Genomic DNA, 17502 nt, shown 5'->3' on the forward strand with positions numbered 1-17502 from the left:
ATTGGAACCAGAATGGAATAAAAGGAGGAACTGTATCAGGGACAGGGTAAGGTCTACCCCACAGTGGAAATTCAAATTGTGTGGTTGTCCCACAGTGTTACACGGCTAGACTGTCCAAATTCATCCCAATATGATCCAGACCTTGTTTCTTCTATTTCTTCACACATAAGGTGATCACTTCCTCAGCCCAGTCTGCTGCCTAACCCCAGCAGAACAGAAACAGTACCGCAAGGGCTGAGCTTCACGGCACTATGACAGCAAGACTTGGGAAATATGACAGAAATCTGTTTCTGAAAGTGAATTTATTCCTCTTCTGAGACATAAAAATGCTTTTTCAAACATTACTGAAAACAATGATTTTACAGAAGGAAAAGTTTTATTTTGGAGACTGTACATCTTTTTGGGTCATAACAATCAAAAGAAAAAAAAATGGACAGTCCTCAGAACAATTCAAAGGATTTTTTTGAACCTGGAAAGAAAATCTTGTTGCAATACCAAAAGAGTTATTTCAGAAATTTTCCTGTTTGGTTTTGGGGGTTTTTTTAAGAACATTTCCTGGTTTAATTGGCATTGCCAACTGTTTTTCATTTTTTGCTAAACCTGTGTGCGGAGTTGTTAAGTAATGTTTATCAATAGTAAAACCAGTAAAGTATGAGCTGAGTTACATGGGGTAAAACAGTGCAAAACAAGGATTTAGGGTAAGCAAGCCAATGGGGCAAAGGTAGTGTGATTTTCTGAAAGATGCTGTCATCCTATTTGGTTGAGATAGGGCATGCCTGAAATTAAAACTGCTGAAGCAAATGAAAAAGTCAAATTAGCTAAGAAGGTTTTAAAGCCAAATCCTGTGGTATGAAGTTAGTCTTTACTCAACTGAAATTTCCAAGAACATGGTGGAGTGTTTCTGGGTTAGTTTTATGGAACGTCATAAAATAGCTGGTTATAAAACCAGAGGTGCATAATAAAAGCAAACTGCAAACACTCTATAAACTAATCTTTCTATTTTAACTTTTGGGGAAAATGTGACTTAGGAAGCGAAGGAACCATCTATGTTTCTTCAAAAAATCTCTAACTAGCCAGTATTTAATGTAGTAAACTAAGTAGGAGACAATAGCCTCTTTCACGCTTCAGTATATTAATAACCCTTAGTTCAAAACAATAAATGCTTGCTCCTAAGATTATGACATTACAGGAATAGCCTATTACTCACATTTAGTTTTCTGAACCCACTTTGATGATTAGTAAAAGGAATCCAAGTGAGCTCACTATACTTCTACATTTCTCAGTATAATTTGTATTCTATACATATGTCTTTTAGATAACAAACCCTTAGGGATAAGGTCCTTCCTGGTTCAGCTGGGATAGGGTTAAGTTTCCCCAGCAGAGAGGGGGAAGGGATCTCCAGCCGGGTTATTCATACCATGCTGAAGTCAGGTCCAGGCGCGGGAGCACGGGATTTTTTTCCTTTGTGGCTTTGGTAGTGGGGAGCATCACGAGCGAGCTGTCTGTAACCCTTGCAGTATTTCTCTGTATATCTTCTGTCTTGTTCACTGTTGTTGCTGTTTATTGTTGTTATCTTTGCTACTGTTGTTGTTCAGATTGCTTATTACACTGTTGTATTAAATTTCTTCTTATTTTAACCCGGGGTTTGTGCCTCACTGCCAGCCTGACTGGCTGAGGGTGGGGGAGGGGCAACAGCAACGTGGTCTCCAGTCCCGGCAGGGCTTAAACCATCACAGCCTTTTTGGCACACCAACGTGGGGCACAAGAGGGTTGAAATAAGAATCAAAAAGGGACAGACCCTGACCAGAGTGTGTTAGAGCAATCTGTTGGGTGTAATTTTTCTCTTTGTATTTGTACTGTTTGATAAGAAAATGTTTGCAATGCTGGCCTATTTGCTTGTGTGGTGGGGCTGGATTAATCCTTATATCCAGTGTATGATCCCAGTGCTGGTGTTTGTTATCGGTGGAAAATGTATAAAGGGTCTTATGTTGATGTACTGGCTATTGACTGCTTATAATGTGTTTGTATCGCTGGGGGGGGGCGCGGCTGTACCTGTTTGCTGCCTGGGCTTTTGTTAGGGGTCTCACCCCCTCTATGGGTGAGCCAGGGGAAGAGATCCTCTCGGGTTTTGGGAGTTTCAATTATCCTTGGAGCCTGCAGGCCAGTGTGATTGCGGCACAATGCTTTCTGAATGTCTGCATGATTTTGGGTTTGGCCATGCGGCACTTCTCTAACAGCAGAGCCCAGAAACCTGTCCCGAGGTCAGATAATAGTGAGTGGCAAGGGGTGTGGGAAAAGATGGGCGAAGGCCTAAGTCGGTGGGCATCTCCAATGCTTTGGAATTTCTCTCCCAAACAAATGCAGAGCCCTGATAAGCTGATGGGGTGCTTAGAAAGGGTGTGTTACCAAGCTGGCAAAACCCAGGAGACACAAATCTGTCCCTGCAATGTGTTGGGGACTTGCCCATGCCTACCATGTCCTCTTTAATACCACCCACTGCCCTCAGAAGGGGAGAAAAGGCTGTAGAACCTGAGAGTGAAGTTCCTGGTACAGTATCTGGGCCGGGGGAACAGGCAAAGCCAGTATCAGTCACCTCGACCAGCACAGTGGCTGAGCCAGAGAGCCAGCCAGTGCCGGTGTCAGTCGCCCCAATGCAGAAAACCAAATATACCAGAAAGTCGGCTCACAAAGTGGGGGATGGGGATAAGCCAGGCCAAGCCCAGGAACAGGAGGAAGGGCCAGTGGTGATCATCCGATCTCCATCCCCGACTGAGCTGCGAGATATGCGGAGAGATTTTGGCCGCCTGGGAGGTGAGCAGATTTGCACCTGGCTGCTCCGATGCTGGGACAATGGAGCCAGTGCTTTTGAGATGGAGGGGAGAGAGGCCAAGCAGCTGGGATCTTTGGCCAAGGATGCTGGCATTGATAGGGAAATAGGGAAACAGACTCAAACCCTCAGCCTTTGGAAGCGACTCCTGCTCAGTGTAAGGGAGAGGTACCCCTACAAGGTGATATCGTATATCAGCTAAGCAAATGGACCAACATGGAGAAGGGAATTCAGAATCTCAGGGAACTGGCTGTGTTTGATATGATCTATGGTGATCTGAATGATGAGCAGTCACCCATGGACCCAGATCAGGGCCCTTGCACACACCTGATGTGGCGAAAGTTCCTGAAGAGCGCACCAGAAGCACACTCGAAAGCACTGGCAATAGTGTCCTGGTGGACAGACACCCACACTCTGACAGTGGATGGAGTGGTTGGCAAGCTCCAGCAATATGAGGGAAATCTCCCGTCATCCCAACATTTCTGGGTCTCAGCTGTGGAGGAACTGTCTCAGAGGATCCAAAAAATGGAAGAGGACATGTCCTACACTCCACCTGCACGGACTAATGTCTCAGCCGTTAGAAGTCAACGTTTCCCCACCCAAGAGAAAGGCAGCAGAAGGCACACACCACGAGGCAGCCTGTGGTTTTTCCTCCACGACCATGGAGAAAACATGAGGAGGTGGGATGGACAGCCCACTGCCGCCCTAGCTGCACGAGTAGAGCAGCTGGAAGAGAAGACCATCACAAAAGGGGAGTCCTCCAAGAAGAGCGCACCTCCAGTGTCCAGTCAGAAATCCCCCAGACAGAATAGAATGGCCAACGTTATGTCTGACCCTCTTGAGGGGACCAGTAAATCATTCTTACAAGAAGTGAGTGATGATGAGCAGGATTAGAGGGGCCCTGCCTCCAGCCAGGTGGAGGAAAGGGATAATGGGATTTACTGGACAGTGTGGATCCGATGGCCTGTCACATCAGACCCACAAGAGTATAAGGCCCTGGTGGACACTGGCGCACGGTGCACCCTGATGCCATCGAGCTACAGTGGGGTTGAATCCATTTGCATCTCCGGAGTGACAGGGGGATCCCAAAAGCTGAGCCTATTGGAAGCTGAAGTGAGCCTGACTGGGAAGGACTGGCATAAGCACCCCATTGTGACTGTCCCAGATGCCCCGTGCATCCTGGGCATAGACTATCTCAGGAGAGGGAACTTCAAAGACCCAAAAGGGTACCGGTGGGCTTTTGGTGTAGCCGCCCTGGAGGAGGTTGAACAGTTGTCCACCTTACCCGGCCTCTCAGAGGATCCCTCAGTGGTGGGGCGGCTTAAGGTTGAGGAGCAGCGAGTGCCGATTGCTACCAGGACGGTGCACTGGCGGCAGTACCGCACCAATCAAGATTCCCTGGTCCCCATCCATCAGCTGATCCGCCAACTAGAAAGCCAGAAGGTGATCACACACCCTTCAACAGCCCTGTATGGCCAGTGAGAAAGCCTAATGGTGAATGGAGGCTAACTGTGGACTACCGTGGCCTGAATGAAGTTAAGCCAGCGATGAGTGCTGCAGTGCCGGACATGCTCGAGCTCCAGTATGAACTGGAGTCGAAGGCAGCCAAGTGGTACGCCATGATTGACATTGCTAATGCGTTCTTCTCCATTCCGATAGCGCCAGAGTGCAGGCCACAGTTTGCGTTCACTTGGAGAGGCATCCAGTACACCTGGAATCGATTGCCCCGGGGGTGGAACCACAGCTCCACCATTTGCCATGGACTGGTCCATACTGCACTGGAGAAAGGTGGGGCCCCAGAACACCTGCGGTACATTGATGACATCATTGTATGGGGGGACACAGCCGAGGAGGTCTTTGAGAAAGGGAAGAAGATAATTGAAATCCTCCTGAAGGCTGGCTTTGCCATTAATCAAAAGAAAGTTAAAGGGCCTGCAAGGGAAATTCAATTCCTAGGAATAAAATGGCAAGATGGGCATCGCCACATGCCAATGGAGGTGATAAACAAGATAACAGCCATGGCCCCACCAACCTCTAAAAAGGAGACTCAGTCTTTCCTGGGCACTGTGGAGTTCTGGAGGATGCACATCCCGAACTACAGCCTGATTGTGAGCCCTCTCTACCACGTAACCTGTAAGAAGAACGATTTTGAATGGGCCCCTGAGCAACAACAATCCTTTGAACAAATTAAGCAGGAGATTGCCCAAGCAGTAGCCCTCGGGCCAGTCTGGGAAGGGCAGGAGGTTAAGAACATGCTCTACACTGCAGCCAGGGAGAATGGCCCTACCTGGAGCCTCTGGCAGAGAGCACCTGGGGAAACCCAAGGCTGACCTCTAGGCTTTTGGAGCCGGGGATACAAAGGCTCTGAAGCTAATTATACACCAACTGAGAAGGAGATACTGGCAGCGTACGAAGGAGTTGGGGCTGCCTCAGAAGTGGTCGGCACTGAAACACAGCTCCTCCTGGCACCCCGACTGCCGGTGCTGGGGTGGATGTTCAAAGGAAAGGCCTCCTCCACACATCATGCAACAGATGCCACGTGGAGTAAATGGGTTGCTTTGATAACACAGGGGGCTCGAATAGGGAACCCCAGCCACCCAGGGATACTAGAGGTGATTACGAACTGGCCAGAGAGCAAAGATTCCAGGATGTCACCAGAACAGGAGGCGACACTTGCTAAGGAGGCCCCACCATATAACGAGCTGCCGGATGAGGAGAAGCGATATGCCCTGTTCACTGATGGGTCTTGTCGCATTGTGGGAAAACATCGATGATGGAAGGCTGCTGTGTGGAGTCCCACATGACGGGTCACTGAAGCTGCTGAGGGACAGGGTGAATCGAGTCAGTTCGCAGAGGTGAAAGCCATCCAGCTTGCTTTGGATATTGCTGAGCGGGAAAAGTGGCCAAGGCTCTACCTCTACACTGACTCGTGGACAGTGGTGAATACCCTGTGGAAATGGCTGCAGCAATGGAAGCAGAACAACTGGCAACGTAAGGGTAAAACCGTCTGGGCTGCTGAAGTATGGCAGGATATTGCAGCCGTGTGGAAAACCTCGTTGTGAAGGTGCGCCATGTGGATGCTCATGTACCCAAGAGTCGGGCCACTGATGAACATCGACACAACCAGCAGGCAGACCAAGCTGTTAAGATTAGATTGGCTCAGGTGGACTTGGACTGGCAGCGCAAAGGTGAACTGTTCATAGCCCGGTGGGTCCATGAGACCTCGGGCCACCAAGGTAAAGATGCAACATACAGGTGGGCTCAAGATCGAGGGGTGGACCTCACCATTGACACCATTGCAGAGAACATCCACGGATGTGAGACGTGTGCTGCAATCAAACATGCCAAGCGGGTGAAGCCCCAGAGAAATGGAGAGCAATGGCTGAAATATAGATATGGAGAGGCCTGGCAGATCGACTACATCACACTGCCACAGACCCGCCACAGGAAGCGCCACGTGCTCACAATGGTGGAAGTAACCACTGGATAGATGGAAGCTTACCCAGCGCCCCACGCCACCGCCCAGAACACCATCCTGGGCCTTGAAACCCAAGTCCTGTGGCGACACGGCACCGCAGAGAGAATTGAGTCAGACAGCGGGACCCACTTCCGAAACAACCTCATAAGTGCCGGGGCAGAAGAACACGGCATCAAGTGGGTCTACCATATCCCCTACCACACACCAGCCTCTGGGAAGATCGAGAGCTGCAATGGACTGTTAAAAACCACATTGAAAGCATTGGGAGGTGGGACCTTCAAAGACTGGGACATGCATCTAGCAAAGGCCACCTGGCTAGTCAACACAAGAGGATCTGCCAGTCGAGCTGGCCCGGCTCAGTCGAAACCTCCACGTGCTGTAGGTGGGGATAAAGTCCCTGTGGTGCGCATGAGGAATCTATTGGAAAAAATGGTCTGGTTTAGTCCTGCGCCAGGCAAAGGTAAAGGCAAACCCATCCACAGGATTGCTTTTGCCCAAGGACCTGGGTGTACCTGGTGGGTGATGCAGGACAATGGAGAGGTCCGATGCATACCACAGGGGGACTTGATTCTGGGTGAGAACATGCCGTGAATTATGCTGTGCCTTTGTAAATTGTGATTTTGTTATTGCTGACTGCTAAATGGCAGCTGGACATGACGCAGATGGTATAGAATGAAGGGGTGGATTAAGTCCTGGTTCAGCTAGGATAGGGTTAAGTTTCCCCAGCAGAGAGGGGGAAGGGATCTCCAGGTGGGTTATTCATACCGTGCTGGTGTCAGGTCTGGGCGCGGGAGCGTGGGAATTTTTTCCTTTGTGGCTTTGGTGATGGGGAGCATCACGAGTGAGCTGTCGGTATTTCTCTGTATATCTTTTGTCTTGTTTGCTGTTATTGCTGTTTATTGTTGTCATCATTGCTGCTGTTGTAGCAGTTGTTCAGATTGTTTATCACTCTGTTGTATTAAATTTCTTCTTATTTTAACCCGGGGTTTGTGCCTCACTTCCAGCCTGACCGGCTGAGGGTGGGGGAGGGGCAACGGCAATGTGGTCTCTGGTCCCAGCAGGGCTTAAACCAACACAGGTCTTTTGCAAAATACCAAATAAATTGTTAATCTAAGTAAAAAAGGATAGTCTTGTACAAAAGGAGGAACTGCTGAGCTATTTTAACTTTGGAAAAATAGTATAGCTACTTCTGCAACTTGTAAAAATTGGTGGGGTTTTATTTTTTTAAAACACTTTTGAGGCATGGGAATGGGTCAACAACATGTGAGGGAACTCCCACCTGTGTCTGCCTATGTCAAATATTGCTGCAGTATCAGCTTTTTCCTTTATATCAGATTCCAAACCTACATGTTTAAAAGAATAAAGAATTCAAATATTCAATGTAGAACAGAAAAAAAATATGTAAGAAGACTAAATATAAAATAAAATAGCATTAACACTGAAGATAGAAATAGAAAACACTTGACTAAATAAACTAAGAGTATGTCGATCTTCCTTTCTGCAGACAGACAATATTTGCCTTGCTTGAGTTGTGATCCAGCTGGACCTTACAGTAATAGTGCTAAAACCAATAACCTATCTGAGAGACTGGTTTTGTTGGCATTAGGTACCAGAATTACCCCCAGTAAAGTTTGTCTTTTACCACAGCCTTTCTGTGCTGTTTTAGGCAAATCAGTTAGCTCTTCTATGATCTAACTTGTAAATAATTTTCATTAACTAAGTAAAAGCTACATGTGTAGCTGTTGTTCAGGAGCGCTGCAAAATGATCATGAAAGGACCTTCCTCCTTCACAGGGGAACATAAGTAGAACCAACAACACACCACCTTGAGGCTTAGCCAACTGCTGGATGTGGAGATGTCTCCAGTTTTCCTGTTGATAGGATTTCTTAGCTCATGTACAAGGTCAAGCAAATGCAGCAGCTTTATTAAGTTTTCAAAGTCAGTACCAAGGCTGCTGCTTTCACACAAGGCTGAGATTGGGCTGGTAACTGCAGGCTCCAGGTTGAAAGCCCTGTGGGCATAGTGCAGAGACAGATGAGCTGGCTCTGCAGGAATTTGTGCCCACAGAAGCTGAAACACTTTCTGTATGTTCACTTACCCACTCAACCTCAGCCCCAGTGCCCCATATAAAGGGAACCCATCTGTAGATTAAAGATCCCTAATAACTTCACTAATGGTGGACATAGAAGCACCCTGGAACTACTGCTAGTCCTCATAGATCTTCAGATGATGTAACACTGTATTTTGGCCATATTTCTTCATGGTATCCTCAGTCAAATGATCATACCGAATTTTCATCTGCTAGGCCTCCAATATATTTCTCATTGAAATGAGAAGTATATACAAACAGGGATACATGAAATCTCTGTCATGGCTTTGTCACACCATTACAAAAGGAAAAACCTTTCTGTTGAGAAAATCTGTCCGAGTGAGACTGACTCTTTAGTGAGAACATCTCTCAGCACTTCATAGGGGAGAAAAGAACAAAGCATTTTGTTTCTTTGCATTCAATACATTTTGGTTGGACTTGATTACTCTTGTACTTAGGAAAAATAATACATCTGAAATGCAATTCAGTCTTACAAAACTAGTCTTCCATTAAAAACCCGGTATTTCTACTTTTTTTTTTTTCTTTTGTTCCAGCCCAGCAGTGGGAGAAAATATTTGGAACTTCAGGATTATCCAAAGGACAGGAATATTGTTTTGACAATCAACGCTGCTTACCAGGCCTGCATTTCATACATGCGGAATGCTCTGATTGCTTCCAGACTGTGTTCTTGGAAGTTCAGGAAGTTCCTTACTGGGCAGATTCTATAGGACAAATTCCATCAGTTTGTTATTTACTCTTTTGTTGGTCATTCTCAACCATCAATGCACTCGTGAACCTTCCTGCTGTTTTATTAGCATGTCTGCATACCCATGAACTTGAGTGGCTTTTCCCATAATCTGCTACAAGGCTACCCCATAAGAGCTTTCTGATTCAGTTCATGTACAGAGAAACAATGCAAGAACCATTACACAACACATGAGGTGTATATGTATTTTCCCATGCTAACCTCCACCCATCCCAGCCACTAACCAAGTATTAGGTGTGACAGAAGACATCTTGTCAGACACAGGTAAATCTGACAGATCATTCAGCTTCCTTGTCTTTGCTGTAGCATTTATATTTTTCCTCCTTTTTCAGCAGACAATGGGATAATTTAATTCTCAGAAACTGATTGTGTTCCTACAGATTTCAAAAATAAAGAAGGTAATGAGCAACACAGCTAGCACCTAAATTCTCTTTTGGGTTGAACTTTGAAAAAAGAATTTAGAAATAGTTTCCACTTATATCACAGTCTGCCAAAAAAAAATGTTAGCAAGAAACCAAGAAGTTAATACCAGAAAATAAAGTCCTCCCCACTGGATGGTGGCAAGGATCATTAATTCAGTGTAGCAGCACCTCCATTAGCTGAAAGGACTGAGAATGTGTGTGCAATGACAGAGACCTTGATGGTAACCAAATGTTCACCTCAGTACCATTTCTGAGATTTTGCAACATGACAGCAGAGTCTGACAGGAAAAGGTAAAAAAAATAACTAAGTACAAAAATATATTACAATAACTCATTAAAACCAGCCTGTTTTTCCTGACTAGTTTTTCTGAAATATTTAAAGATAATTGTATCATTATGAATAGAATGGTAATGTTTTTATTGAGTACCTTTTCTGGATTGCCCTTCCACTGGATGATAGGTGTATATGAAATTCAACTTCAGTGTCCACCCCGCACCCTCCAAAACTATCACCCTTACTTTACACTGCTTTGTGGCCTCTTGACAGGGTGTAGCTCTTTTAACTGAGCTGACAGACCTATCTCTCCTTGCGTTCTTCACCAGTCAGTCTGCTTCCCTTGGTTCTCCTTCTCTTTCACGTGTACAAATACATACATATGGCATGACTGAGTTTTAGGGCTCATGAAGAAGCCAAGACAGCTCTCAGGTCTTATCTAATCTGCCTATTTTTTTAGCCAGCTGTGCTTAAGGCTGTCAGTTAGAGGCACTTGCAATTTCAACTTTCTTCAGAGATCTGTTCCTTGCATCCCAGCCTTGGACCATGAGATCATTCTATATAGTACACCAAGTAACCTTCAAGAGCAAAAATGTTCTGGTCTTGGGTCTTACTGGAACTGTAAGTAGCAAGTGAAAGGCTGGGCATCACAGGAATCTGAACTATTCAGTATGTCAACACTATTTAAAGAGCCACGTGTGCGTCATGTTCTTGTTTGCAAGCTAATTAGATTACTTGTTTTGAAAGATGGATTAATGAATTAATCACAGGGTGCGGTGAATGTTTTTTCTTAATGTTCTGAGACCAATTTAATATGAAGAGGTTTATTTTTCTATATGTATGATTCATTTCAGGACTGGAAAACACAGAAAGTAGAAACGTAAAAATGATAACTGTGTTAAAAAATGAAAATTATTATTACTGCCATCTTTGTGACAGAGAGCTTTCTTTCATGTTATCTGAAACCGTAGATATTACACGCAACTGTGGAAAGAGAGAATGATATAGAGCTTTTTAGTTAATAAAACAGACCTGGATTGAAAAGGGTGTGGTTTTGATTGCGCAAAATGCCAGACAGGTTTCTGGTTTGCAAAACTGAAACCAGTGGTGGTTCACATCTTGATAACTTCTCACTACAGAAATTCTACTATTTTTTGAGTTTATTCAAATTAATTAAATATTAGGCAACTCCTAATATTACAAAATGCACTGACCCAGATTTATTGACTCAAAGGCAGAAGGCAGCGTGGACTGGGATCTGGCCCTGAATTCTGCATAGACGATGATTTCTGGGCAATTCAGCAGCTGCACCAAGTCAGGAATTTATATGTGCACATGCCTTTTCACTTATTTGCCTGTTTTTCAGTTTTCCTGTTCTAGACAGCTGCCCACCTAATGGGTGAAATTCTGCACATCCTTTTCTTGGTCGCCTAGCCCACTGAGTACGGTGGGATCCTGGCACTTGGCACACAGGAAGGGTAAGAGTCTCAACATTAGGCACTGTCAAACTGTGAGGTTCTGAGCAGGATTATTTGCACGAACCATGAATCATTTTGTCTTCAATCATTTTAAAAATGAGAGATGGAGCCAGATCTTCAAAGATATTTACCTCAGTAAATAAAGACAGAGATAAATGTCCAAGGACAGAGATAAGGTGCCCTAGACACTTTTAAAAAGTGCCTGGGAAATTCCCACTCTATCAATAGGAGTTAGGCAGATAGACACTTATTAAAATCCCACAAATCAAACACCTTTGCCAATGTGGTCTTTGTTTCCTGATCCCTTCCATTTTCACCTTCAGCTGTGCAAACACTCTCTGTACAGATACAGGATGTGTAGTTCCTTTTTGTTCTCCTTCATTACTAAAACTGAGGAAATGACAGAGACCAAAGTACAGACTGCAAAATCGGCATTATTAGTAAAGGGGACAATGTACAGACCACACATATCCAGTAAGATCTCTCTGAGATTAGGCAGAGTTTCCATACCTGTTGATTAGGAAAATACCATTTTTATTGAAAATTAACTGATTGTTAAATGGAAATTTAGCAGACAAAACACACAGAAAGATTGAGTACTAATCATGTTTTGGAACGTGACTCTGTAAAAGAATAGGAATAGGTTTGACAATGGTGAATGAATGCTACCAATAATGCATACCATGTATGTATTGCAATTTCTCTTCACGTCTGCTTAGTTTGAGTGCAATAAAATATAGGAGGAGCTGTCACAGTCATTCAGCAGTTGCAAAAATCTTGAAGTTGTGCTTTGGTGTGCTTTAGGGAGCATTCACTCCAGTGCTGCTGAGATTTATTGCATCAGTTGGGAAAAAAAAAAAAAAAAAGTCATTATTTTATGGGTTTGGGTGTCTGAAGGAGAAAAATATTATTTTCAGGCTTTTGCTGAGTACAGTGCTGCATTTCAAAGCTCCGTTAATACTATATGCTCCCTCTTGAGAGGCCACATAGATGATTTTTTTTTTAATTTCTTTTGCTTTTTGTAGATTAGCTGGTGTATGACAGTGTTATAATATGGCATGTGGCCAACAAGTTTATCACGTAGTGCTCAAAGGATGTAAATCAATATTGTTCCTTAGAATAAAATATGCTTCTTTGACCACAGAGTGTAGTGTACAGAAAAGGCAGGGGAATGGATTTGCTGGAAGAGATAGAGAAGGAGGGCTCTATCACCAGCCTCAGCAACCCAGCAGGCCAGGACTGCTCACTCCTGCTCTCCTTCTGCCCATAGCTACCTCCCCATTCCCACCCAGAGTGATGCACCCAGCACTGTATCCCACCCCAAGCCCTGCTCCTCTTGCTCTGTAACGCCCAGCCCATCTCCCCAGCAGTGACCTGCCTGTAGCTCTGCATAGCACTGGGACAGACATCCTCCCCAAATCAAAGCAAAGCTCCCAGCATGGGCTGTGACTTGCACTGGGAATAGGGATTTCCCCAGGTAATGGCAAAGGGAAGTGCTCCGTATGCCCAGAAGGGTGGACTTAGCTGGATCCTTAGTTCTTCTGTGATGTCCTCAGAAAACTTATCTGCATTTCCAGCATTATGCCACTCTTCTCTTAAGACAGTCATGCATACTCATGGAAAAATTTGGGCTGAAAGGAGCTTGGAGGTCATCTGGCTAATAAGCACCAAGAACATGGTCAGATCTGGAATTTTCTGGCTGTTACATGAACACAGTACAGGCAGAGACTGTTCATGAGGGCAAAGCAGGAGGAAGTGCAGTGAGTCAGAGAAGGTTGTCCCCTCCTCCCTCCAGCTCAGGCTTCCCTAGCCAAGGAATAAACATCGCTGCACAGCTTGCGAAAAAGTCTCTCATGAACAGAAGGGATCCTGCAAAAGCTGTGACTACTTTATTTTCCTCTGATTTACCTTTCTTAAGTGTTTCAGATATGTCCTACCTCTTTTCTCCCCAAGGAGCCATCTGAGCTGTTTTGCAGTGTTTTCTTCATGGGCCCAAGGGATTCAGCAATAAATAGAGGGTGTTTTATGGCTCTGAGGTCTGGAGCCTCACCCTCTGCAGCCAAGACTCAACACACTCCTGGACCCTCACGCCTTTCAGGCTGAAATGAGCAAGCAGCAAACAGGAAAAAATAAAATCAAATTAGGTTTTTAAAGAAGAAAACCTCAATCCTAAATGCTACTGACTGCTCACTATCACATTCAGAAGCATAAATTTTTCTGTTGGGGTTAGAAATATTAACTACAGGTGTCTGTTTGAAAATGAGGCAATAAAGAGTTGGGATGTTTCTCTGTCAGCTCCATGGCAATAGGTTTGGAAAGTGCTTCTTTATTATACATCTGGAGATCAAGAACAGCTTTCCATCAGCAAAACAGCAGAGTACAGTCTGTGATCTTTTTTCAATCTCAGTTTTAAAAATACAAAATCAAAAAGCAAAATGAGGTGCGCTTTCCTTCAGCAACACATGTACTTTTCTCAGGTGTTTGTAGCTTTAAATAGTTCAATGAGAATTAGAAAATATTGTGATTCATACTGCACAGTTTTATTTTAGTACTGCTTAGATTAATCCACAATAGAAGGATGCAGAATTGCTATTATGAGATCAGTTAAGGAACTGAGTTTAATTGTCGATACAGAAGTGACACTCAGGTGTCTACTAACATATAATTATGTCAGAAGGAAAAATATCCAAGTTATTTGATGACTAAACAAAGTTAAGGAGATTTAAATATTCCTCCTTCAATAAAAATCAATCTCTATTTATCTGAATATTGCTTCAGATTTTAAAAGAAGAGTCTTGAAAAGTTGAAAGGACCAATTCCTGATAAAACCTAATTAAGGAAATGCCTTTAATATTAAAATAGGTATTTTCCAATATTTTTTATATAATAGACTTTGTAGCAGTTTTGGTCCTGATCTGATTTGGAGACATATTGAAGTAAAGAAATGAGTTAATTTCCTTTCTCACCTGAAAGAAATCTATTACCCCACCAGAGCATGCAATTATTCATATTGTACATCCAGTAACTGTGCAGGTGCTGAAATAAAGGTCAGAAATTTTTTGCTTAGCTTTTGTTTATTTGCTTGCACCCACTGATGAACACTGACAAAGAAAGGCTCAGGTAAAGCAGATACATGTGCTGCTGCAGGACAGTGCTGCTCTGTGCAAGATCCTGTTTCTACACTTACATGAGTTTATTGAAGCTTTTGGACTGGCTCCAGGTCTTGTTGAAATCATGGTAAGAGTCCCTCTGACTAGCACAGCAGAAACTATACAGGCTCTTTATGCTCCAGTGCAGCAGCCTGAATCCATGAGAGCAACAAGTACCATTTGTGATCACTGTCTTTCTCATCAGACTTCCCTCCACTTTTAGAGAGGATAAAAGGGGGAAAAAAAGTCTTGCTAGTCTCATTACTTTCCACTGGAGGATTTCTATAAAGTATTCTTTTTTAACATCAGTAATACTCAGAATTTCTCCTTGTTAAAAGCTACTGTAATGATGGAAAACTTTTCCCTGGTTTGATAATGAGGTGTATTTTTCACCCTTTACTCTCTTGACTCTTCAAATAGCTTTTATTAGTATAATCTATCCTCTTTATCTCACTTCCCACACACAGAGAAAAATATCCCATAGAGAATAGTGTTCATATGCATTTATTAGTTACTATGAGTTTTATTACTGCACTTCATACTAAATTTTTTAAAATTTAAACATGCATTGGCCTCTTAGAAAAGATGCTGCACACCTCTTGAGTAGTACATTACCTCCAAGAAAGCTCACTGAGCAAAAAACTTGTAATTTAGCTGGCAGATATATGAAAGAATTTACCCTGTAGTTAATACATTAAGGCCTTTAATGAAGATCTAGCATGAGAAAAAAATAGGGCTTAATATTACTGTATGCTCATCAGTTTGAAGTTTGACCCCACCAAGTGAGACAACGTGATGTCCTTTGAGTTCAAATTACATTTAAACCCTTTCACAAAAAATCAGATAGGCATTTACCCAGATGTGTCTGGAAGAGCATCCATTTTGTCCATATAAATCTGAAATTACAGTCAGCACTGACAGTAAAAAGGGAACCCTCATTAAAAAGGACTTATTTTATTTCCATGTTTATATTTCATAAATTAGTCTTTAACTTCTGTGAACCATCTCTCTTTTATGAATAGTTCAGACATGAGCTGGGAATGATCATTTCTCTGGCATTTATTTGGAAATCACAGCTCATGATCACATCAGTTGCTAATGCCTCAAACAGCATGCTTTTATGCATCATTTACATAGGATTTTTTTAAAATAACATTGCTGTTCATTAGGTTATGATTAACACCCCTTCTCCTCAAGAATTAAGTAATTTATCAGATGATATACATTACTGTACAGGACCACCATACACTGAAATATTACGGTCACTTCAACAGAAACAAGTATCTCTGCACTAATTATCACCAGTGATAGTTATGCATAATAATAAAAAGCTTTCTGAAAAGATAATGAGGCAGGTTTTGCTTTCAATAGCAGTCATGTAAATGCAAAATAATTCTGTCACATCCACAATGTGGTTCTTCCAGATTCACATAACCATAGCTGGACCGCATTTGTCTAGTAGAACAGATTTCTTGTCACTGGCTCGATCCAGAACAGCTGCCCTCAGCTGTATAGCTGACTTCAGGCTTAGGGACAAGATCTTTCATCTGTGATCTGAGACAAAAAGTTCAGTGATTTTACTTTTTTTAAAATGTGGCCCATCATGTCTAATAAATTTGTTTTGTTTTTTTTAATAAATGTTCCATATTTTCAATCTCCTCAGCTGACAAGAAGCAATAGAGAAACAGGGACATTTCTGACAGTCGGAAATCTTACTCCAGGGATACAAGTTGAACTCATTGCCATTTTGCCCCTAAAGTATGGAATTGTGAGAAAGTAATTTATTGGTGCTAGCCGCTGCTAAAATGAGATGTGGTGAAACTTTGCTTTCCATCATTTATCTTATCAATAAAAAAGATTACCTGTTTCCACATGGATTTGTTTTTCTCTTTCTGACATTTAAGATTCCACTGAAATATAAAGATGAAGCTACTCTCCTACTCTTGAAAGGCTTTACAAAGCAATTCCCTGAGTGTTACCACAGACTAAGGATGAAGTATCAGCACAGATTTTTATTTTTATATAGCCTTTTTTATAGTTCTTCACAAGATATCACTAAGAAAAAACCTGGAATTATTGGTTGCAATGGAAAGTTGAAGAGCAGTGATGTTATTTGCAATGGAGTTTAGTCAAATCTGCTTATTTCAGCAACCACTGTTCAGCAGCAGGTATGACTGTCCCATGCAAGTCACTAGTCATGAGTTTCACTGGCACTTTGCCTATGCAAGACAAGATGAACCCAACCAATCATAATCACAACTTCCATTCTCTGCAGTAGAAATCTGGGCTGTGACACACAGTACCAGCTGCTGGACACTGGCTACTATAATAAAGTTAATTTGCAGGATGGCATGGGCTGCGTTAATTTTCAATGTGGCAAAATGTTAACAGTTGACCCAACCTTGGGCCAGTGTTGTTTCATCAGCAAACTGAAAAAGGAAATAAGTAATGAGTCATATAAAATGCTGTAGATAATAGAGAATTAGTTAGATTAGTCAAGGCCACAGGAGTCTGGAGGGATATTAGAGTAATTTAAGAACATGAAACAAAGCAGCACAATGGCAGCTGAAATGCTTTGTAGCTAAAAAAAAAAAAAAAAAAAAAAGAGAGAGAGAGAGATTAAGGCATTTGCCTTGAAAGAAGGTATAATTTATACAAAGTGGAATGGCTTCACTAAGGGACTGAAAGAAATTTCCATGGCCTTCCCCTGCCAGTCCTCCAGAATACTCTACAGCCTGCTCACTACGAAACCCTACAAGAATTATGGATGGTTTAGGTTAGATTTCTGTGCCATACCGGGTAGATGAGGGATTAAAACTCAAGCCTCTGATATTTCACTGAATACCCCAGCAGTAAGCCCTTGGACTTTGAATTATGTTTTTAGGCAAGAAAAGAAAGAGCATGTGGAGCAGCCACATTGCAAAGGGCTGCAGTAGCCACTTCAGCATCCTAGATGGAGCCTGGTCCATCAAGAAAGCTCCCACTGAGCCCTTAAGGGGGCATGCGTATAAGATTATCA

The sequence above is a fragment of the Athene noctua genome, chromosome 2, assembly GCF_965140245.1.
Source record: "Athene noctua chromosome 2, bAthNoc1.hap1.1, whole genome shotgun sequence".
NCBI classification, from domain to species: Eukaryota; Metazoa; Chordata; class Aves; order Strigiformes; family Strigidae; genus Athene; species Athene noctua.